Raw genomic sequence first — 23,093 nt, forward strand, 5'->3', positions numbered from 1 at the left:
GGGAGCTTATTTCGGCCACTTGGCTCGTGCGCACGGCCTCAAGGTGGAATCGGGCGGCGTGTGCGAGTGTGCTGGCCGCTGGAAGTGCAATGAGGCTCTGCGGTCTCCTCCGCGGTGCTTATAAACAGCCGGTCGGCTAGGCGGGAGCTTATTTCGGCATCTTGGTGCGTGCGCACGGCCTCCCGGTGGAACCGGGAAGCGTGCGCGAGTGTGCTGGCCGCTGGAAGTGCAATGAGGCTCTACTATCTCCTCCGCGGTGCTTATAAACAGCCGATCCGCTAGGCGGGATCTTATTTCGGCCACTTAGCGCATGCACACGGCCTCCCGGTTGTTCCGGGCGGCGTGCGCGAGTATGCTTGCCGCTGGAAGTGCAATGAGGCTCCGCGATCTCCTCCGCGGTGCTTATAAACAGCCGATCCGCTCGGCGGGAGCTTATTTCGGCCACTTGGCGCGTGTGCACGGCCTCCCGTTGGAACCGGGTGGTGTGCGCGAGTGTGCTGGCCGCTGGAATTGCAATGAGGCTCCGCGATCTCCTCCGTGGTGCTTATAATTGCCGATCCGCTAGGCAGGAATTTATTTCGGCCACTTGGCGCGTGCGCACGGCCTTCCGGTGGAGTTGGGCGGCGTGTGCGAGTGTGCTTGCCGCTGGAAGTGCAATGAGGCTCCGCGATCTCCTCCGCGGTGCTTATAAAAAGCGGCTCCGCTAGGCGGGAGCTTATTTCGGCCACCTGGCGCGTGCGCACGGCCTCCCGGTGGAGCCGGGCGGTGTGCGCGAGTGTGCTGGCCGCTGGAAGTGCAATGAGGCTCTGCGATCTCCTCCGCGGTGCTTATAAACAGCCAATCCGCTAGGCGGGATCTTATTTCGGCCACCTGGCGCATGCGCACGGCCTCCCGGTGGAACCGGGAAGCGTGCGCGAGTGTGCTGGCCGCTGGAAGTGCAATGAGGCTCCGCGATCTCCTCCGCGGTGCTTATAAACAGCCGATCCGCTCGGCGGGAGCTTATTTCGGCCACTTGGCGCGTGTGCACGGCCTCCCGGTGGAACCGGGTGGTGTGCGCGAGTGTGCTGGCCGCTGGAAGTGCAATGAGGCTCTGCAGTCTCCTCCGCGGAGCTCATAAACAGCCCATCCGCTAGGCGGGAGCTTATTTCGGCCACTTGGCGCGTGCGCACGGCCTCCCGGTGGAACCGGGAAGCGTGCGCGAGTGTGCTGGCCGCTGGAAGTGCAATGAGGCTCCGCAATCTCCTCCGCGGTGCTTATAAACAGCCGATCCGCTAGGCGGGAGCTTATTTCGGCCACTTGGCTCGTGCGCACGGCCTCAAGGTGGAATCGGGCGGCGTGTGCGAGTGTGCTGGCCGCTGGAAGTGCAATGAGGCTCCGTGATCTCCTCCGCGGTGCTTATAAACAGCCGATCCGCTCGGCGGGAGCTTATTTCGGCCATTTGGCGCGTGTGCACGGCCTCCCGGTGGAACCGGGTGGTGTGCTTGAGTGTGCTGGCCGCTGGAAGTGCAATGAGGCTCTGCAGTCTCCTCCGCGGAGCTCATAAACAGCCGATTCGCTAGGCGGGAGCTTATTTCGGCCACTTGGCGCGTGCGCACGGCCTCCCGGTGGAACCGGGTGGCGTGCGCGAGTGTGCTGGCCGCTGGAAGTGCAATGAGGCTCCGAGATCTCCTCCGCAGTACTTATAAACAGCCGATCCGCTAGGCGGGAGCTTATTTCGGCCACTTTGCGCGTGCGCACCGCCTCCCGGTTGTTCCGGGCGGCGTGCGCGAGTGTGCTGGCCGCTGGAAGTGAAATAAGGCTCCGCGATCTCCTCCGCGGTGCTTATAAACAGCCAATCCGCTAGGCGGGAGCTTATTTCGGCCACTAGGCGCATGCGCACGACCTCCCGGTTGTTCCGGGCGGCGTGCGCGAGTGTGCTGGCCGCTGGAAGTGCAATGAAGCTCTGCGATCTCCTCCGCGGTGCTTATAAACAGCCGCTCCGAGAGGCGGGAGCTTATTTCGGCCACTTGGCGCATGCGCACGTCCTCCCGGTTGTTCCGGGCGGCGTGTGCGAGTGTGTTTGCCGCTGGAAGTGAAATAAGGCTCCGCGATCTCCTCCGCGGTGCTTATAAACAGCCAATCCGCTAGATGGGAGCTTATTTCGGCCACTTGGCTCGTGCGCACGGCCTCAAGGTGGAATCGGGCGGCGTGTGCGAGTGTGCTGGCCGCTGGAAGTGCAATGAGGCTCTGCGGTCTCCTCCGCGGTGCTTATAAACAGCCAATCCGCTAGAAGGGAGCTTATTTCGGCCACCTGGCGCGTGCGCACGGCCTCCCGGTGGAACCGGGAAGCGTGCGCGAGTGTGCTGGCCGCTGGAAGTGCAATGAGGCTCCGCAATCTCCTCCGCGGTGCTTGTAAACAGCCGATCCGCTAGGCGGGAGCTTATTTCGGCCACTTGGCTCGTGCGCACGGCCTCAAGGTGGAATCGGGCGGCGTGTGCGAGTGTGCTGGCCGCTGGAAGTGCAATGAGGCTCTGCGGTCTCCTCCGCGGTGCTTATAAACAGCCGGTCCGCTAGGCGGGAGCTTATTTCGGCCACTTGGTGCGTGCGCACGGCCTCCCGGTGGAACCGGGAAGCGTGCACGAGTGTGCTGGCCGCTGGAAGTGCAATGAGGCTCCGCTATCTCCTCCGCGGTGCTTATAAACAGCCGATCCGCTAGGCGGGATCTTATTTCGGCCACTTAGCGCATGCGTACGGCCTCCCGGTTGTTCCGGGCGGCGTGCGCGAGTATGCTTGCCGCTGGAAGTGCAATGAGGCTCTGCGGTCTCCTCCGCGGTGCTTATAAACAGCCGGTCCGCTAGGCGGGAGCTTATTTCGGCCACTTGGCGCGTGCGCACGGCCTCCCGGTGGAACCAGGAAGCGTGCGCGAGTGTGCCTGCCGCTGGAAGTGCAATCAGGCTCCGCGAACTCCTCCGCGGTGCTTATAAACAGCCGCTCCGAGAGGCGGGAGCTTATTTCGGCCACTTGGCGCATGCGCACGTCCTCCCGGTTGTTCCGGGCGGCGTGCGCGAGTGTGCTTGCCGCTGGAAGTGCAATGAGGCTCTGCGATCTCCTCCGCGGTGCTTATAAACAGCCGATCCGCTAGGCGGGAGCTTATTTCGGCCACGGCGCGTGCGCACGGTCTCCCGGTGGAGCCGGGCGGTGTGCGCGAGTGTGCTGGCCGCTGGAAGTGCAATGAGGCTCTGGGATCTCCTCCGCGGTGCTTATAAACAGCCAATCCGCTAGATGGGAGCTTATTTCGGCCACTTGGCTCGTGCGCACGGCCTCAAGGTGGAATCGGGCGGCGTGTGCGAGTGTGCTGGCCGCTGGAAGTGCAATGAGGCTCTGCGGTCTCCTCCGCGGTGCTTATAAACAGCCAATCCGCTAGAAGGGAGCTTATTTCGGCCACCTGGCGCGTGCGCACGGCCTCCCGGTGGAACCGGGAAGCGTGCGCGAGTGTGCTGGCCGCTGGAAGTGCAATGAGGCTCCGCAATCTCCTCCGCGGTGCTTGTAAACAGCCGATCCGCTAGGCGGGAGCTTATTTCGGCCACTTGGCTCGTGCGCACGGCCTCAAGGTGGAATCGGGCGGCGTGTGCGAGTGTGCTGGCCGCTGGAAGTGCAATGAGGCTCTGCGGTCTCCTCCGCGGTGCTTATAAACAGCCGGTCCGCTAGGCGGGAGCTTATTTCGGCCACTTGGTGCGTGCGCACGGCCTCCCGGTGGAACCGGGAAGCGTGCACGAGTGTGCTGGCCGCTGGAAGTGCAATGAGGCTCCGCTATCTCCTCCACGGTGCTTATAAACAGCCGATCCGCTAGGCGGGATCTTATTTCGGCCACTTAGCGCATGCGTACGGCCTCCCGGTTGTTCCGGGCGGCGTGCGCGAGTATGCTTGCCGCTGGAAGTGCAATGAGGCTCTGCGGTCTCCTCCGCGGTGCTTATAAACAGCCGGTCCGCTAGGCGGGAGCTTATTTCGGCCACTTGGTGCGTGCGCACGTTCTCCCGGTGGAACCGGGAAGCGTGCGCGAGTGTGCTGGCCGCTGGAAGTGCAATGAGGCTCCGCGATCTCCTCTGCGGTGCTTATAAACAGCCGATCTGCTCGGCGGGAGCTTATTTCGGCCACTTGGCGCGTGCGCACGGCCTCCTGGTGGAACCGGGTGGTGTGCGCGAGTGTGCTGGCCGCTGGAAGTGCAATGAGGCTCTGCAGTCTCCTCCGCAGTACTTATAAACAGCCGATCCGCTAGGCGGGAGCTTATTTCGGCCACTTTGCGCGTGCACACCGCCTCCCGGTTGTTCCGGGCGGCGTGCGCGAGTGTGCTGGCCGCTGGAAGTGCAATGAGGCTCTGCAGTCTCCTCCGCAGTACTTATGAACACCCGATCCGCTAGGCGGGAGCTTATTTCGGCCACTTTGCGCGTGCACACCGCCTCCCGGTTGTTCCGGGCGGCGTGCGCGAGTGTGCTGGCCGCTGGAAGTGCAATGAGGCTCCGCGATCTCCTCCGCGGTGCTTATAAACAGCCGATCCGCTAGGCGGGAGCTTATTTCGGCCACGGCGCGTGCGCACGGCCTCCCGGTGGAGCCGGGCGGTGTGCGTGAGTGTGCTGGCCGCTGGAAGTGCAATGAGGCTCTGCGATCTCCTCCGCGGTGCTTATAAACAGCCAATCCGCTAGAAGGGTTCTTATTTCGGCCACTTAGCGCATGCGCACGGCCTCCCGGTTGTTCCGGGCGGCGTGCGCGAGTATGCTTGCCGCTGGAAGTGCAATGAGGCTCTGCGGTCTCCTCCGCGGTGCTTATAAACAGCCGATCCGCTAGGCGGGAGCTTATTTCGGCCACTTGGCTCGTGCGCACGGCCTCAAGGTGGAATCGGGCGGCGTGTGCGAGTGTGCTGGCCGCTGGAAGTGCAATGAGGCTCTGCGGTCTCCTCAGCTGTGCTTATAAACAGCCGGTCCGCTAGGCGGGAGCTTATTTCGGCATCTTGGTGCGTGCGCACGGCCTCCCGGTGGAACCGGGAAGCGTGCGCGAGTGTGCTGGCCGCTGGAAGTGCAATGAGGCTCTGCTATCTCCTCCGCGGTGCTTATAAACAGCCGATCCGCTAGGCGGGATCTTATTTCGGCCACTTAGCGCATGCACACGGCCTCCCGGTTGTTCCGGGCGGCGTGCGCGAGTATGCTTGCCGCTGGAAGTGCAATGAGGCTCCGCGATCTCCTCCGCGGTGCTTATAAACAGCCGATCCGCTCGGCGGGAGCTTATTTCGGCCACTTGGCGCGTGTGCACGGCCTCCCGTTGGAACCGGGTGGTGTGCGCGAGTGTGCTGGCCGCTGGAATTGCAATGAGGCTCCGCGATCTCCTCCGTGGTGCTTATAATTGCCGATCCGCTAGGCAGGAATTTATTTCGGCCACTTGGCGCGTGCGCACGGCCTTCCGGTGGAGTTGGGCGGCGTGTGCGAGTGTGCTTGCCGCTGGAAGTGCAATGAGGCTCCGCGATCTCCTCCGCGGTGCTTATAAACAGCGGCTCCGCTAGGCGGGAGCTTATTTCGGCCACCTGGCGCGTGCGCACGGCCTCCCGGTGGAGCCGGGCGGTGTGCGCGAGTGTGCTGGCCGCTGGAAGTGCAATGAGGCTCTGCGATCTCCTCCGCGGTGCTTATAAACAGCCAATCCGCTAGGCGGGATCTTATTTCGGCCACCTGGCGCATGCGCACGGCCTCCCGGTGGAACCGGGAAGCGTGCGCGAGTGTGCTGGCCGCTGGAAGTGCAATGAGGCTCCGCGATCTCCTCCGCGGTGCTTATAAACAGCCGATCCGCTCGGCGGGAGCTTATTTCGGCCACTTGGCGCGTGTGCACGGCCTCCCGGTGGAACCGGGTGGTGTGCGCGAGTGTGCTGGCCGCTGGAAGTGCAATGAGGCTCTGCAGTCTCCTCCGCGGAGCTCATAAACAGCCCATCCGCTAGGCGGGAGCTTATTTCGGCCACTTGGCGCGTGCGCACGGCCTCCCGGTGGAACCGGGAAGCGTGCGCGAGTGTGCTGGCCGCTGGAAGTGCAATGAGGCTCCGCAATCTCCTCCGCGGTGCTTATAAACAGCCGATCCGCTAGGCGGGAGCTTATTTCGGCCACTTGGCTCGTGCGCACGGCCTCAAGGTGGAATCGGGCGGCGTGTGCGAGTGTGCTGGCCGCTGGAAGTGCAATGAGGCTCCGCGATCTCCTCCGCGGTGCTTATAAACAGCCGATCCGCTCGGCGGGAGCTTATTTCGGCCATTTGGCGCGTGTGCACGGCCTCCCGGTGGAACTGGGTGGTGTGCTTGAGTGTGCTGGCCGCTGGAAGTGCAATGAGGCTCTGCAGTCTCCTCCGCGGAGCTCATAAACAGCCGATTCGCTAGGCGGGAGCTTATTTCGGCCACTTGGCGCGTGCGCACGGCCTCCCGGTGGAACCGGGTGGCGTGCGCGAGTGTGCTGGCCGCTGGAAGTGCAATGAGGCTCCGAGATCTCCTCCGCAGTACTTATAAACAGCCGATCCGCTAGGCGGGAGCTTATTTCGGCCACTTTGCGCGTGCGCACCGCCTCCCGGTTGTTCCGGGCGGCGTGCGCGAGTGTGCTGGCCGCTGGAAGTGAAATAAGGCTCCGCGATCTCCTCCGCGGTGCTTATAAACAGCCAATCCGCTAGGCGGGAGCTTATTTCGGCCACTAGGCGCATGCGCACGACCTCCCGGTTGTTCCGGGCGGCGTGCGCGAGTGTGCTGGCCGCTGGAAGTGCAATGATGCTCTGCGATCTCCTCCGCGGTGCTTATAAACAGCCGCTCCGAGAGGCGGGAGCTTATTTCGGCCACCTGGCGCGTGCGCACGGCCTCCCGGTGGAACCGGGAAGCGTGCGCGAGTGTGCTGGCCGCTGGAAGTGCAATGAGGCTCCGCAATCTCCTCCGCGGTGCTTGTAAACAGCCGATCCGCTAGGCGGGAGCTTATTTCGGCCACTTGGCTCGTGCGCACGGCCTCAAGGTGGAATCGGGCGGCGTGTGCGAGTGTGCTGGCCGCTGGAAGTGCAATGAGGCTCTGCGGTCTCCTCCGCGGTGCTTATAAACAGCCGGTCCGCTAGGCGGGAGCTTATTTCGGCCACTTGGTGCGTGCGCACGGCCTCCCGGTGGAACCGGGAAACGTGCACGAGTGTGCTGGCCGCTGGAAGTGCAATGAGGCTCCGCTATCTCCTCCGCGGTGCTTATAAACAGCCGATCCGCTAGGCGGGATCTTATTTCGGCCACTTAGCGCATGCGTACGGCCTCCCGGTTGTTCCGGGCGGCGTGCGCGAGTATGCTTGCCGCTGGAAGTGCAATGAGGCTCTGCGGTCTCCTCCGCGGTGCTTATAAACAGCCGGTCCGCTAGGCGGGAGCTTATTTCGGCCACTTGGTGCGTGCGCACGTTCTCCCGGTGGAACCGGGAAGCGTGCGCGAGTGTACTGGCCGCTGGAAGTGCAATGAGGCTCCGCTATCTCCTCCGCGGTGCTTATAAACAGCCGATCCGCTAGGCGGGATCTTATTTCGGCCACTTAGCCTATGCGTACGGCCTCCCGGTTGTTCCGGGCGGCGTGCGCGAGTATGCTTGCCGCTGGAAGTGCAATGAGGCTCTGCGGTCTCCTCCGCGGTGCTTATAAACAGCCGGTCCGCTAGGCGGGAGCTTATTTCGGCCACTTGGCGGGTGCGCACGGCCTCCCGGTGGAACCAGGAAGCGTGCGCGAGTGTGCATGCCGCTGGAAGTGCAATCAGGCTCCGCGAACTCCTCCGCGGTGCTTATAAACAGCCGCTCCGAGAGGCGGGAGCTTATTTCGGCCACTTGGCGCATGCGCACGTCCTCCCGGTTGTTCCGGGCGGCGTGCGCGAGTGTGCTTGCCGCTGGAAGTGCAATGAGGCTCCGCGATCTCCTCCGCGGTGCTTATAAACAGCCGATCCGCTAGGCGGGAGCTTATTTCGGCCACGGCGCGTGCGCACGGTCTCCCGGTGGAGCCGGGCGGTGTGCGCGAGTGTGCTGGCCGCTGGAAGTGCAATAAGGCTCTGGGATCTCCTCCGCGGTGCTTATAAACAGCCAATCCGCTAGATGGGAGCTTATTTCGGCCACTTGGCTCGTGCGCACGGCCTCAAGGTGGAATCGGGCGGCGTGTGCGAGTGTGCTGGCCGCTGGAAGTGCAATGAGGCTCTGCGGTCTCCTCCGCGGTGCTTATAAACAGCCAATCCGCTAGAAGGGAGCTTATTTCGGCCACCTGGCGCGTGCGCACGGCCTCCCGGTGGAACCGGGAAGCGTGCGCGAGTGTGCTGGCCGCTGGAAGTGCAATGAGGCTCCGCAATCTCCTCCGCGGTGCTTGTAAACAGCCGATCCGCTAGGCGGGAGCTTATTTCGGCCACTTGGCTCGTGCGCACGGCCTCAAGGTGGAATCGGGCAACGTGCGCGAGTGTGCTTGCCGCTGGAAGTGCAATGAGGCTCCGCGATCTCCTCCGCGGTGCTTATAAACAGCCGATCCGCTAGGCGGGAGCTTATTTCGGCCACGGCGCGTGCGCACGGCCTCCCGGTGGAGCCGGGCGGTGTGCGTGAGTGTGCTGGCCGCTGGAAGTGCAATGAGGCTCTGCGATCTCCTCCGCGGTGCTTATAAACAGCCAATCCGCTAGAAGGGTTCTTATTTCGGCCACTTAGCGCATGCGCACGGCCTCCCGGTTGTTCCGGGCGGCGTGCGCGAGTATGCTTGCCGCTGGAAGTGCAATGAGGCTCTGCGGTCTCCTCCGCGGTGCTTATAAACAGCCGATCCGCTGGGCGGGAGCTTATTTCGGCCACTTGGCTCGTGCGCACGGCCTCAAGGTGGAATCGGGCGGCGTGTGCGAGTGTGCTGGCCGCTGGAAGTGCAATGAGGCTCTGCGGTCTCCTCCGCGGTGCTTATAAACAGCCGGTCCGCTAGGCGGGAGCTTATTTCGGCATCTTGGTGCGTGCGCACGGCCTCCCGGTGGAACCGGGAAGCGTGCGCGAGTGTGCTGGCCGCTGGAAGTGCAATGAGGCTCTGCTATCTCCTCCGCGGTGCTTATAAACAGCCGATCCGCTAGGCGGGATCTTATTTCGGCCACTTAGCGCATGCACACGGCCTCCCGGTTGTTCCGGGCGGCGTGCGCGAGTATGCTTGCCGCTGGAAGTGCAATGAGGCTCCGCGATCTCCTCCGCGGTGCTTATAAACAGCCGATCCGCTCGGCGGGAGCTTATTTCGGCCACTTGGCGCGTGTGCACGGCCTCCCGTTGGAACCGGGTGGTGTGCGCGAGTGTGCTGGCCGCTGGAATTGCAATGAGGCTCCGCGATCTCCTCCGTGGTGCTTATAATTGCCGATCCGCTAGGCAGGAATTTATTTCGGCCACTTGGCGCGTGCGCACGGCCTTCCGGTGGAGTTGGGCGGCGTGTGCGAGTGTGCTTGCCGCTGGAAGTGCAATGAGGCTCCGCGATCTCCTCCGCGGTGCTTATAAACAGCGGCTCCGCTAGGCGGGAGCTTATTTCGGCCACCTGGCGCGTGCGCACGGCCTCCCGGTGGAGCCGGGCGGTGTGCGCGAGTGTGCTGGCCGCTGGAAGTGCAATGAGGCTCTGCGATCTCCTCCGCGGTGCTTATAAACAGCCAATCCGCTAGGCGGGATCTTATTTCGGCCACCTGGCGCATGCGCACGGCCTCCCGGTGGAACCGGGAAGCGTGCGCGATTGTGCTGGCCGCTGGAAGTGCAATGAGGCTCCGCGATCTCCTCCGCGGTGCTTATAAACAGCCGATCCGCTCGGCGGGAGCTTATTTCGGCCACTTGGCGCGTGTGCACGGCCTCCCGGTGGAACCGGGTGGTGTGCGCGAGTGTGCTGGCCGCTGGAAGTGCAATGAGGCTCTGCAGTCTCCTCCGCGGAGCTCATAAACAGCCCATCCGCTAGGCGGGAGCTTATTTCGGCCACTTGGCGCGTGCGCACGGCCTCCCGGTGGAACCGGGAAGCGTGCGCGAGTGTGCTGGCCGCTGGAAGTGCAATGAGGCTCCGCAATCTCCTCCGCGGTGCTTATAAACAGCTGATCCGCTAGGCGGGAGCTTATTTCGGCCACTTGGCTCGTGGGCACGGCCTCAAGGTGGAATCGGGCGGCGTGTGCGAGTGTGCTGGCCGCTGGAAGTGCAATGAGGCTCCGCGATCTCCTCCGCGGTGCTTATAAACAGCCGATCCGCTCGGCGGGAGCTTATTTCGGCCATTTGGCGCGTGTGCACGGCCTCCCGGTGGAACCGGGTGGTGTGCTTGAGTGTGCTGGCCGCTGGAAGTGCAATGAGGCTCTGCAGTCTCCTCCGCGGAGCTCATAAACAGCCGATTCGCTAGGCGGGAGCTTATTTCGGCCACTTGGCGCGTGCGCACGGCCTCCCGGTGGAACCGGGTGGCGTGCGCGAGTGTGCTGGCCGCTGGAAGTGCAATGAGGCTCCGAGATCTCCTCCGCAGTACTTATAAACAGCCGATCCGCTAGGCGGGAGCTTATTTCGGCCACTTTGCGCGTGCGCACCGCCTCCCGGTTGTTCCGGGCGGCGTGCGCGAGTGTGCTGGCCGCTGGAAGTGAAATAAGGCTCCGCGATCTCCTCCACGGTGCTTATAAACAGCCAATCCGCTAGGCGGGAGCTTATTTCGGCCACTAGGCGCATGCGCACGACCTCCCGGTTGTTCCGGGCGGCGTGCGCGAGTGTGCTAGCCGCTGGAAGTGCAATGAAGCTCTGCGATCTCCTCCGCGGTGCTTATAAACAGCCGCTCCGAGAGGCGGGAGCTTATTTCGGCCACTTGGCGCATGCGCACGTCCTCCCGGTTGTTCCGGGCGGCGTGTGCGAGTGTGTTTGCCGCTGGAAGTGAAATAAGGCTCCGCGATCTCCTCCGCGGTGCTTATAAACAGCCAATCCGCTAGATGGGAGCTTATTTCGGCCACTTGGCTCGTGCGCACGGCCTCAAGGTGGAATCGGGCGGCGTGTGCGAGTGTGCTGGCCGCTGGAAGTGCAATGAGGCTCTGCGGTCTCCTCCGCGGTGCTTATAAACAGCCAATCCGCTAGAAGGGAGCTTATTTCGGCCACCTGGCGCGTGCGCACGGCCTCCCGGTGGAACCGGGAAGCGTGCGCGAGTGTGCTGGCCGCTGGAAGTGCAATGAGGCTCCGCAATCTCCTCCGCGGTGCTTGTAAACAGCCGATCCGCTAGGCGGGAGCTTATTTCGGCCACTTGGCTCGTGCGCACGGCCTCAAGGTGGAATCGGGCGGCGTGTGCGAGTGTGCTGGCCGCTGGAAGTGCAATGAGGCTCTGCGGTCTCCTCCGCGGTGCTTATAAACAGCCGGTCCGCTAGGCGGGAGCTTATTTCGGCCACTTGGTGCGTGCGCACGGCCTCCCGGTGGAACCGGGAAGCGTGCACGAGTGTGCTGGCCGCTGGAAGTGCAATGAGGCTCCGCTATCTCCTCCGCGGTGCTTATAAACAGCCGATCCGCTAGGCGGGATCTTATTTCGGCCACTTAGCGCATGCGTACGGCCTCCCGGTTGTTCCGGGCGGCGTGCGCGAGTATGCTTGCCGCTGGAAGTGCAATGAGGCTCTGCGGTCTCCTCCGCGGTGCTTATAAACAGCCGATCCGCTAGGCGGGAGCTTATTTCGGCCACTTTGCGCGTGCGCACCGCCTCCCGGTTGTTCCGGGCGGCGTGCGCGAGTGTGCTGGCCGCTGGAAGTGAAATAAGGCTCCGCGATCTCCTCCGCGGTGCTTATAAACAGCCAATCCGCTAGGCGGGAGCTTATTTCGGCCACTAGGCGCATGCGCACGACCTCCCGGTTGTTCCGGGCGGCGTGCGCGAGTGTGCTGGCCGCTGGAAGTGCAATGATGCTCTGCGATCTCCTCCGCGGTGCTTATAAACAGCCGCTCCGAGAGGCGGGAGCTTATTTCGGCCACCTGGCGCGTGCGCACGGCCTCCCGGTGGAACCGGGAAGCGTGCGCGAGTGTGCTGGCCGCTGGAAGTGCAATGAGGCTCCGCAATCTCCTCCGCGGTGCTTGTAAACAGCCGATCCGCTAGGCGGGAGCTTATTTCGGCCACTTGGCTCGTGCGCACGGCCTCAAGGTGGAATCGGGCGGCGTGTGCGAGTGTGCTGGCAGCTGGAAGTGCAATGAGGCTCTGCGGTCTCCTCCGCGGTGCTTATAAACAGCCGGTCCGCTAGGCGGGAGCTTATTTCGGCCACTTGGTGCGTGCGCACGGCCTCCCGGTGGAACCGGGAAGCGTGCACGAGTGTGCTGGCCGCTGGAAGTGCAATGAGGCTCCGCTATCTCCTCCGCGGTGCTTATAAACAGCCGATCCGCTAGGCGGGATCTTATTTCGGCCACTTAGCGCATGCGTACGGCCTCCCGGTTGTTCCGGGCGGCGTGCGCGAGTATGCTTGCCGCTGGAAGTTTAATGAGGCTCTGCGGTCTCCTCCGCGGTGCTTATAAACAGCCGGTCCGCTAGGCGGGAGCTTATTTCGGCCACTTGGTGCGTGCGCACGTTCTCCCGGTGGAACCGGGAAGCGTGCGCGAGTGTACTGGCCGCTGGAAGTGCAATGAGGCTCCGCTATCTCCTCCGCGGTGCTTATAAACAGCCGATCCGCTAGGCGGGATCTTATTTCGGCCACTTAGCCTATGCGTACGGCCTCCCGGTTGTTCCGGGCGGCGTGCGCGAGTATGCTTGCCGCTGGAAGTGCAATGAGGCTCTGCGGTCTCCTCCGCGGTGCTTATAAACAGCCGGTCCGCTAGGCGGGAGCTTATTTCGGCCACTTGGCGCGTGCGCACGGCCTCCCGGTGGAACCAGGAAGCGTGCGCGAGTGTGCCTGCCGCTGGAAGTGCAATCAGGCTCCGCGAACTCCTCCGCGGTGCTTATAAACAGCCGCTCCGAGAGGCGGGAGCTTATTTCGGCCACTTGGCGCATGCGCACGTCCTCCCGGTTGTTCCGGGCGGCGTGCGCGAGTGTGCTTGCCGCTGGAAGTGCAATGAGGCTCCGCGATCTCCTCCGCGGTGCTTATAAACAGCCGATCCGCTAGGCGGGAGCTTATTTCGGCCACGGCGCGTGCGCACGGTCTCCCGGTGGAGCCGGGCGGTGTGCGCGAGTGTGCTGGCCGCTGGAAGTGCAATGAGGCTCTGGGATCTCCTCCGCGGTGCTTATAAACAGCCAATCCGCTAGATGGGAGCTTATTTCGACCACTTGGCTCGTGCGCACGGCCTCAAGGTGGAATCGGGCGGCGTGTGCGAGTGTGCTGGCCGCTGGAAGTGCAATGAGGCTCTGCGGTCTCCTCCGCGGTGCTTATAAACAGCCAATCCGCTAGAAGGGAGCTTATTTCGGCCACCTGGCGCGTGCGCACGGCCTCCCGGTGGAACCGGGAAGCGTGCGCGAGTGTGCTGGCCGCTGGAAGTGCAATGAGGCTCCGCAATCTCCTCCGCGGTGCTTGTAAACAGCCGATCCGCTAGGCGGGAGCTTATTTCGGCCACTTGGCTCGTGCGCACGGCCTCAAGGTGGAATCGGGCGGCGTGTGCGAGTGTGCTGGCCGCTGGAAGTGCAATGAGGCTCTGCGGTCTCCTCCGCGGTGCTTATAAACAGCCGGTCCGCTAGGCGGGAGCTTATTTCGGCCACTTGGTGCGTGCGCACGGCCTCCCGGTGGAACCGGGAAGCGTGCACGAGTGTGCTGGCCGCTGGAAGTGCAATGAGGCTCCGCTATCTCCTCCGCAGTGCTTATAAACAGTCGATCCGCTAGGCGGGATCTTATTTCGGCCACTTAGCGCATGCGCACGGCCTCCCGGTTGTTCCGGGCGGCGTGCGCGAGTATGCTTGCCGCTGGAAGTGCAATGAGGCTCCGCGATCTCCTCTGCGGTGCTTATAAACAGCCGATCTGCTCGGCGGGAGCTTATTTCGGCCACTTGGCGCGTGCGCACGGCCTCCTGGTGGAACCGGGTGGTGTGCGCGAGTGTGCTGGCCGCTGGAAGTGCAATGAGGCTCTGCAGTCTCCTCCGCAGTACTTATAAACAGCCGATCCGCTAGGCGGGAGCTTATTTCGGCCACTTTGCGCGTGCACACCGCCTCCCGGTTGTTCCGGGCGGCGTGCGCGAGTGTGCTGGCCGCTGGAAGTGCAATGAGGCTCTGCAGTCTCCTCCGCAGTACTTATGAACACCCGATCCGCTAGGCGGGAGCTTATTTCGGCCACTTTGCGCGTGCACACCGCCTACCGGTTGTTCCGGGCGGCGTGCGCGAGTGTGCTGGCCGCTGGAAGTGCAATGAGGCTCCGCGATCTCCTCCGCGGTGCTTATAAACAGCCGATCCGCTCGGCGGGAGCTTATTTCGGCCACGGCGCGTGCGCACGGCCTCCCGGTGGAGCCGGGCGGTGTGCGTGAGTGTGCTGGCCGCTGGAAGTGCAATGAGGCTCTGCGATCTCCTCCGCGGTGCTTATAAACAGCCAATCCGCTAGAAGGGTTCTTATTTCGGCCACTTAGCGCATGCGCACGGCCTCCCGGTTGTTCCGGGCGGCGTGCGCGAGTATGCTTGCCGCTGGAAGTGCAATGAGGCTCTGCGGTCTCCTCCGCGGTGCTTATAAACAGCCGATCCGCTGGGCGGGAGCTTATTTCGGCCACTTGGCTCGTGCGCACGGCCTCAAGGTGGAATCAGGCGGAGTGTGCGAGTGTGCTGGCCGCTGGAAGTGCAATGAGGCTCTGCGGTCTCCTCCGCGGTGCTTATAAACAGCCGGTCCGCTAGGCGGGAGCTTATTTCGGCATCTTGGTGCGTGCGCACGGCCTCCCGGTGGAACCGGGAAGCGTGCGCGAGTGTGCTGGCCGCTGGAAGTGCAAGGAGGCTCTGCTATCTCCTCCGCGGTGCTTATAAACAGCCGATCCGCTAGGCGGGATCTTATTTCGGCCACTTAGCGCATGCACACGGCCTCCCGGTTGTTCCGGGCGGCGTGCGCGAGTATGCTTGCCGCTGGAAGTGCAATGAGGCTCCGCGATCTCCTCCGCGGTGCTTATAAACAGCCGATCCGCTCGGCGGGAGCTTATTTCGGCCACTTGGCGCGTGTGCACGGCCTCCCGTTGGAACCGGGTGGTGTGCGCGAGTGTGCTGGCCGCTGGAATTGCAATGAGGCTCCGCGATCTCCTCCGTGGTGCTTATAATTGCCGATCCGCTAGGCAGGAATTTATTTCGGCCACTTGGCGCGTGCGCACGGCCTTCCGGTGGAGTTGGGCGGCGTGTGCGAGTGTGCTTGCCGCTGGAAGTGCAATGAGGCTCCGCGATCTCCTCCGCGGTGCTTATAAACAGCGGCTCCGCTAGGCGGGAGCTTATTTCGGCCACCTGGCGCGTGCGCACGGCCTCCCGGTGGAGCCGGGCGGTGTGCGCGAGTGTGCTGGCCGCTGGAAGTGCAATGAGGCTCTGCGATCTCCTCCGCGGTGCTTATAAACAGCCAATCCGCTAGGCGGGATCTTATTTCGGCCACCTGGCGCATGCGCACGACCTCCCGGTGGAACCGGGAAGCGTGCGCGAGTGTGCTTGCCGCTGGAAGTGCAATGAGGCTCCGCGATCTCCTCCGCGGTGCTTATAAACAGCCGCTCCGCTAGGCGGGAGCTTATTTTGGCCAATTGGCGCATGCGCACGTCCTCCCGGTTGTTCCGGGCGGCGTGCGCGAGTGTGCTTGCCGCTGGAAGTGCAATGAGGCTCCGCGATCTCCTCCGCGGTGCTTATAAACAGCCGATCTGCTAGGCGGGAGCTTATTTTGGCCAATTGGCGCATGCGCACGGCCTCCCGGTGGAGCCGGGCGGTGTGCGTGAGTGTGCTGGCCGCTGGAAGTGCAATGAGGCTCTGCGATCTCCTCCGCGGTGCTTATAAACAGCCAATTCGCTAGAAGGGAGCTTATTTCGGCCACCTGGCGCGTGCGCACGGCCTCCCGGTGGAACCGGGAAGCGTGCGCGAGTGTGCTGGCCGCTGGAAGTGCAATGAGGCTCCGCAATCTCCTCCGCGGTGCTTATAAACAGCCGATCCGCTAGGCGGGAGCTTATTTCGGCCACTTGGCTCGTGCGCACGGCCTCACGGTGGAATCGGGCGGCGTGTGCGAGTGTGCTGGCCGCTGGAAGTGCAATGAGGCTCCGCGATCTCCTCCGCGGTGCTTATAAACAGCCGATCCGCTCGGCGGGAGCTTATTTCGGCCATTTGGCGCGTGTGCACGGCCTCCCGGTGGAACCGGGTGGTGTGCGCGAGTGTGCTGGCCGCTGGAAGTGCAATGAGGCTCTGCAGTCTCCTCCGCGGAGGTCATAAACAGCCGATTCGCTAGGCGGGAGCTTATTTCGGCCACTTGGCGCGTGCGCACGGCCTCCCGGTGGAACCGGGTGGCTTGCGCGAGTGTGCTGGCCGCTGGAAGTGCAATGAGGCTCCGAGATCTCCTCCGCAGTACTTATAAACAGCCGATCCGCTAGGCGGGAGCTTATTTCGGCCACTTTGCGCGTGCGCACCGCCTCCCGGTTGTTCCGGGCGGCGTGCGCGAGTGTGCTGGCCGCTGGAAGTGCAATAAGGCTCCGCGATCTCCTCCGCGGTGCTTATAAACAGCCAATCCGCTAGGCGGGAGCTTATTTCGGCCACTAGGCGCATGCGCACGACCTCCCGGTTGATCCGGGCGGCGTGCGCGAGTGTGCTGGCCGCTGGAAGTGCAATGAAGCTCTGCGATCTCCTCCGCGGTGCTTATAAACAGCCGCTCCGAGAGGCGGGAGCTTATTTCGGCCACTTGGCGCATGCGCACGTCCTCCCGGTTGTTCCGGGCGGCGTGTGCGAGTGTGTTTGCCGCTGGAAGTGCAATGAGGCTCCGCGATCTCCTCCGCGGTGCTTATAAACAGCCGCTCCGCTAGGCGGGAGCTTATTTCGGCCACTTTGCGCGTGCACACCGCCTCCCGGTTGTTCCGGGCGGCGTGCGCGAGTTTGCTGGCCGCTGGAAGTGCAATGAGGCTCCGCGATCTCCTCCGCGGTGCTTATAAACAGCCAATCCGCTAGGCGGGAGCTTATTTCGGCCACTTGGCGCATGCGCACGTCCTCCCGGTTGTTCCGGGCGGCGTGCGCGAGTGTGCTTGCCGCTGGAAGTGCAATGAGGCTCCGCGATTTCCTCCGCGGTGCTTATAAACAGCCGATCCGCTAGGCGGGAGCTTATTTCGGCCACTTGGCTAGTGCGCACGGCCTCAAGGTGGAGCCGGGCGGAGTGCGCGAGTGTGCTGGCCGCTGGAAGTGCAATGAGGCTCCGCGATCTCCTACGCGGTGCTTATAAACAGCCGATCCGCTAGGCGGGAGCTTATTTCGGCCACTTCGCGCGTGCGCACGTCCTCCCGGTTGTTCCGGGCGGCGTGCGCGAGTGTGCTTGCCGCTGGAAGTGCAATGAGGCTCCGCGATCTCCTCCGCGGTGCTTATAAACAGCCGATCCGCTAGGCGGGAGCTTATTTCGGCCACTTAGCGCGTGCGCACGGCCTCCCGGTGGAACCAGGAAGCGTGCGCGAGTGTGCCGGCCGCTGGAAGTGCAATCAGGCTCCGCGAACTCCTCCGCGGTGCTTATAAACAGCCGCTCCGAGAGGCGGGAGCTTATTTCGGCCACTTGGCGCATGCGCCTCTCCCGGTTGTTCCGGGCGGCGTGCGCGAGTGTGCTTGCCGCTGGAAGTGCAATGAGGCTCCGCGATCTCCTCCGCGGTGCTTATAAACAGCCGATCCGCTAGGCGGGAGCTTATTTCGGCCACGGCGCGTGCGCACGGCCTCCCGGTGGAGCCGGGCGGTGTGCGCGAGTGTGCTGGCCGCTGGAAGTGCAATGAGGCTCTGCAATCTCCTCCGCGGTGCTTATAAACAGCCAATCCGCTAGAAGGGAGCTTATTTCGGCCACTTGGCTCGTGCGCACGGCCTCAAGGTGGAATCGGGCGGCGTGTGCGAGTGTGCTGGCCGCTGGAAGTGCAATGAGGCTCTGCGGTCTCCTCCGCGGTGCTTATAAACAGCCGGTCCGCTAGGCGGGAGCTTATTTCGGCCACTTGGTGCGTGCGCACGTTCTCCCGGTGGAACCGGGAAGCGTGCGCGAGTGTGCTGGCCGCTGGAAGTGCAATGAGGCTCCGCGATCTCCTCCGCGGTGCTTATAAACAGCCAATCCGCTAGAAGGGAGCTTATTTCGGCCACCTGGCGCGTGTGCACGGCCTCCCGGTGGAACCGGGAAGCGTGCGCGAGTGTGCTGGCCGCTGGAAGTGCAATGAGGCTCCGCAATCTCCTCCGCGGTGCTTGTAAACAGCCGATCCGCTAGGCGGGAGCTTATTTCGGCCACTTGGCTCGTGCGCACGGCCTCAAGGTGGAATCGGGCGGCGTGCGCGAGTGTGCTGGCCGCTGGAAGTGCAATGAAGCTCTGCGATCTCCTCCGCGGTCCTTATAAACAGCCGCTCCGAGAGGCGGGAGCTTATTTCGGCCACTTGGCGCATGCGCACGTCCTCCCGGTTGTTCCGGGCGGCGTGTGCGAGTGTGTTTGCCGCTGGAAGTGCAATGAGGCTCCGCGATCTCCTCCGCGGTGCTTATAAACAGCCGCTCCGCTAGGCGGGAGCTTATTTTGGCCACTTGGCGCATGCGCACGTCCTCCCGGTTGTTCCGGGCGGCGTGCGCGAGTGTGCTTGCCGCTGGAAGTGCAATGAGGCTCCGCGATCTCTTCCGCGGTGCTTATAAACAGCCGATCCGCTAGGCGGGAGCTCATTTCGGCCACGGCGCGTGCGCACGGCCTCCCGGTGGAGCCGGGCGGTGTGCGTGAGTGTGCTGGCCGCTGGAAGTGCAATGAGGCTCTGCGATCTCCTCCGCGGTGCTTATAAACAGCCAATCCGCTAGGCGGGAGCTTATTTCGGCCACTTGGCTCGTGCGCACGGCCTCAAGGTGGAATCGGGCGGCGTGTGCGAGTGTGCTGGCCGCTGGAAGTGCAATGAGGCTCTGCGGTCTCCTCCGCGGTGCTTATAAACAGCCGGTCCGCTAGGCGGGAGCTTATTTCGGCATCTTGGTGCGTGCGCACGGCCTCCCGGTGGAACCGGGAAGCGTGCGCGAGTGTGCTGGCCGCTGGAAGTGCAATGAGGCTCTGCTATCTCCTCCGCGGTGCTTATAAACAGCCGATCCGCTAGGCGGGATCTTATTTCGGCCACTTAGCGCATGCACACGGCCTCCCGGTTGTTCCGGGCGGCGTGCGCGAGTATGCTTGCCGCTGGAAGTGCAATGAGGCTCCGCGATCTCCTCCGCGGTGCTTATAAACAGCCGATCCGCTCGGCGGGAGCTTATTTCGGCCACTTGGCGCGTGTGCACGGCCTCCCGTTGGAACCGGGTGGTGTGCGCGAGTGTGCTGGCCGCTGGAATTGCAATGAGGCTCCGCGATCTCCTCCGTGGTGCTTATAATTGCCGATCCGCTAGGCAGGAATTTATTTCGGCCACTTGGCGCGTGCGCACGGCCTTCCGGTGGAGTTGGGCGGCGTGTGCGAGTGTGCTTGCCGCTGGAAGTGCAATGAGGCTCCGCGATCTCCTCCGCGGTGCTTATAAACAGCGGCTCCGCTAGGCGGGAGCTTATTTTGGCCACTTGGCGCATGCGCACGTCCTCCCGGTTGTTCCGGGAGGCGTGCGCGAGTGTGCTTGCCGCTGGAAGTGCAATGAGGCTCCGCGATCTCCTCCGCGGTGCTTATAAACAGCCAATCCGCTAGGCGGGATCTTATTTCGGCCACTTGGCGCGTGTGCACGGCCTCCCGGTGGAACCGGGTGGTGTGCGCGAGTGTGCTGGCCGCTGGAAGTGCAATGAGGCTCTGCAGTCTCCTCCGCGGAGCTCATAAACAGCCCATCCGCTAGGCGGGAGCTTATTTCGGCCACTTGGCGCGTGCGCACGGCCTCCCGGTGGAACCGGGTGACGTGCACGAGTGTGCTGGCCGCTGGAAGTGCAATGAGGCTCCGCTATCTCCTCCGCAGTACTTATAAACAGCCGATCCGCTAGGCGGGAACTTATTTCGGCCACTTTGCGCGTGCGCACCGCCTCCCGGTTGTCCCGGGCGGCGTGCGCGAGTGTGCTGGCTGCTGGAAGTGCAATGAGGCTCCGCGATCTCCTCCGCGGTGCTTATAAACAGCCAATCCGCTAGGCGGGAGCTTATTTCGGCCACTAGGCGCATGCGCACGGCCTCCCGGTTGTTCCGGGCGGCGTGCGCGAGTGTGCTGGCCGCTGGAAGTGCAATGAAGCTCTGCGATCTCCTCTGCGGTGCTTATAAACAGCCGCTCCGAGAGGCGGGAGCTTATTTCGGCCACTTGGCGCATGCGCTCGTCCTCCCGGTTGTTCCGGGCGGCGTGTGCGAGTGTGCTTGCCGCTGGAAGTGCAATGAGGCTCCGCGATCTCCTCCGCGGTGCTTATAAACAGCCGCTCCGCTAGGCGGGAGCTTATTTTGGCCAATTGGCGCATGCGCACGTCCTCCCGGTTGTTCCGGGTGGCGTGCGCGAGTGTGCTGGCCGCTGGAAGTGCAATGAGGCTCCGCTATCTCCTCCGCGGTGCTTATAAACAGTCGATCCGCTAGGCGGGAGCTTTTTTCGGCCACGGCGCGTGCGCACGGCCTCCCGGTGGAGCCGGGCGGTGTGCGTGAGTGTGCTGGCCGCTGGAAGTGCAATGAGGCTCTGCGATCTCCTCCGCGGTGCTTATAAACAGCCAATCCGCTAGAAGGGAGCTTATTTCGGCCACCTGGCGCGTGCGCACGGCCTCCCGGTGGAACCGGGTGGTGTGCGCGAGTGTGCTGGCCGCTGGAAGTGCAATGAGGCTCCGCAATCTCCTCCGCGGTGCTTGTAAACAGCCGATCCGCTAGGCGGGAGCTTATTTCGGCCACTTGGCTCGTGCGCACGGCCTCAAGGTGGAATCGGGCGGCGTGCGCGAGTGTGCTGGCCGCTGGAAGTGCAATGAAGCTCTGCGATCTCCTCCGCGGTGCTTATAAACAGCCGCTCCGAGAGGCGGGAGCTTATTTCGGCCACTTGGCGCATGCGCACGTCCTCCCGGTTGTTCCGGGCGGCGTGTGCGAGTGTGTTTGCCGCTGGAAGTGCAATGAGGCTCCGCGATCTCCTCCGCGGTGCTTATAAACAGCCGCTCCGCTAGGCGGGAGCTTATTTTGGCCACTTGGCGCATGCGCACGTCCTCCCGGTTGTTCCGGGCGGCGTGCGCGAGTGTGCTTGCCGCTGGAAGTGCAATGAGGCTCCGCGATCTCCTCCGCGGTGCTTATAAACAGCCGATCCGCTAGGCGGGAGCTCATTTCGGCCACGGCGCGTGCGCACGGCCTCCCGGTGGAGCCGGGCGGTGTGCGTGAGTGTGCTGGCCGCTGGAAGTGCAATGAGGCTCTGCGATCTCCTCCGCGGTGCTTATAAACAGCCAATCCGCTAGGCGGGAGCTTATTTCGGCCACTTGGCTCGTGCGCACGGCCTCAAGGTGGAATCGGGCGGCGTGTGCGAGTGTGCTGGCCGCTGGAAGTGCAATGAGGCTCTGCGGTCTCCTCCGCGGTGCTTATAAACAGCCGGTCCGCTAGGCGGGAGCTTATTTCGGCATCTTGGTGCGTGCGCACGGCCTCCCGGTGGAACCGGGAAGCGTGCGCGAGTGTGCTGGCCGCTGGAAGTGCAATGAGGCTCCGCTATCTCCTCCGCGGTGCTTATAAACAGCCGATCCGCTAGGCGGGATCTTATTTCGGCCACTTAGCGCATGCACACGGCCTCCCGGTTGTTCCGGGCGGCGTGCGCGAGTATGCTTGCCGCTGGAAGTGCAATGAGGCTCCGCGATCTCCTCCGCGGTGCTTATAAACAGCCGATCCGCTCGGCGGGAGCTTATTTCGGCCACTTGGCGCGTGTGCACGGCCTCCCGTTGGAACCGGGTGGTGTGCGCGAGTGTGCTGGCCGCTGGAATTGCAATGAGGCTCCGCGATCTCCTCCGTGGTGCTTATAATTGCCGATCCGCTAGGCAGGAATTTATTTCGGCCACTTGGCGCGTGCGCACGGCCTTCCGGTGGAGTTGGGCGGCGTGTGCGAGTGTGCTTGCCGCTGGAAGTGCAATGAGGCTCCGCGATCTCCTCCGCGGTGCTTATAAACAGCGGCTCCGCTAGGCGGGAGCTTATTTCGGCCACTTGGCGCGTGCGCACGGCCTCCCGGTGGAGCCGGGCGGTGTGCGCGAGTGTGCTGGCCGCTGGAAGTGCAATGAGGCTCTGCGATCTCCTCCGCGGTGCTTATAAACAGCCAATCCGCTAGGCGGGATCTTATTTCGGCCACCTGGCGCATGCGCACGGCCTCCCGGTGGAACCGGGAAGCGTGCGCGAGTGTGCTGGCCGCTGGAAGTGCAATGAGGCTCCGCGATCTCCTCCGCGGTGCTTATAAACAGCCGATCCGCTCGGCGGGAGCTTATTTCGGCCACTTGGCGCGTGTGCACGGCCTCCCGGTGGAACCGGGTGGTGTGCGCGAGTGTGCTGGCCGCTGGAAGTGCAATGAGGCTCTGCAGTCTCCTCCGCGGAGCTCATAAACAGCCCATCCGCTAGGCGGGAGCTTATTTCGGCCACTTGGCGCGTGCGCACGGCCTCCCGGTGGAACCGGGTGACGTGCACGAGTGTGCTGGCCGCTGGAAGTGCAATGAGGCTCCGCTATCTCCTCCGCAGTACTTATAAACAGCCGATCCGCTAGGCGGGAACTTATTTCGGCCACTTTGCGCGTGCGCACCGCCTCCCGGTTGTTCCGGGCGGCGTGCGCGAGTGTGCTGGCCGCTGGAAGTGCAATGAGGCTCCGCGATCTCCTCCGCGGTGCTTATAAACAGCCAATCCGCTAGGCGGGAGCTTATTTCGGCCACAAGGCGCATGCGCACGGCCTCCCGGTTGATCCGGGCGGCGTGCGCGAGTGTGCTGGCCGCTGGAAGTGCAATGAAGCTCCGCGATCTCCTCCGCGGTGCTTATAAACAGCCGATCCGCTCGGCGGGAGCTTATTTCGGCCATTTGGCGCGTGTGCACGGCCTCCCGGTGGAACCGGGTGGTGTGCGCGAGTGTGCTGGCCGCTGGAAGTGCAATGAGGCTCTGCAGTCTCCTCCGCGGAGC

Source organism: Syngnathus floridae, chromosome 18 (genome assembly GCF_059516105.1).
Source record: "Syngnathus floridae isolate MCC-2025c chromosome 18, RoL_Sflo_1.0, whole genome shotgun sequence".
Classification (NCBI taxonomy): domain Eukaryota; kingdom Metazoa; phylum Chordata; class Actinopteri; order Syngnathiformes; family Syngnathidae; genus Syngnathus; species Syngnathus floridae.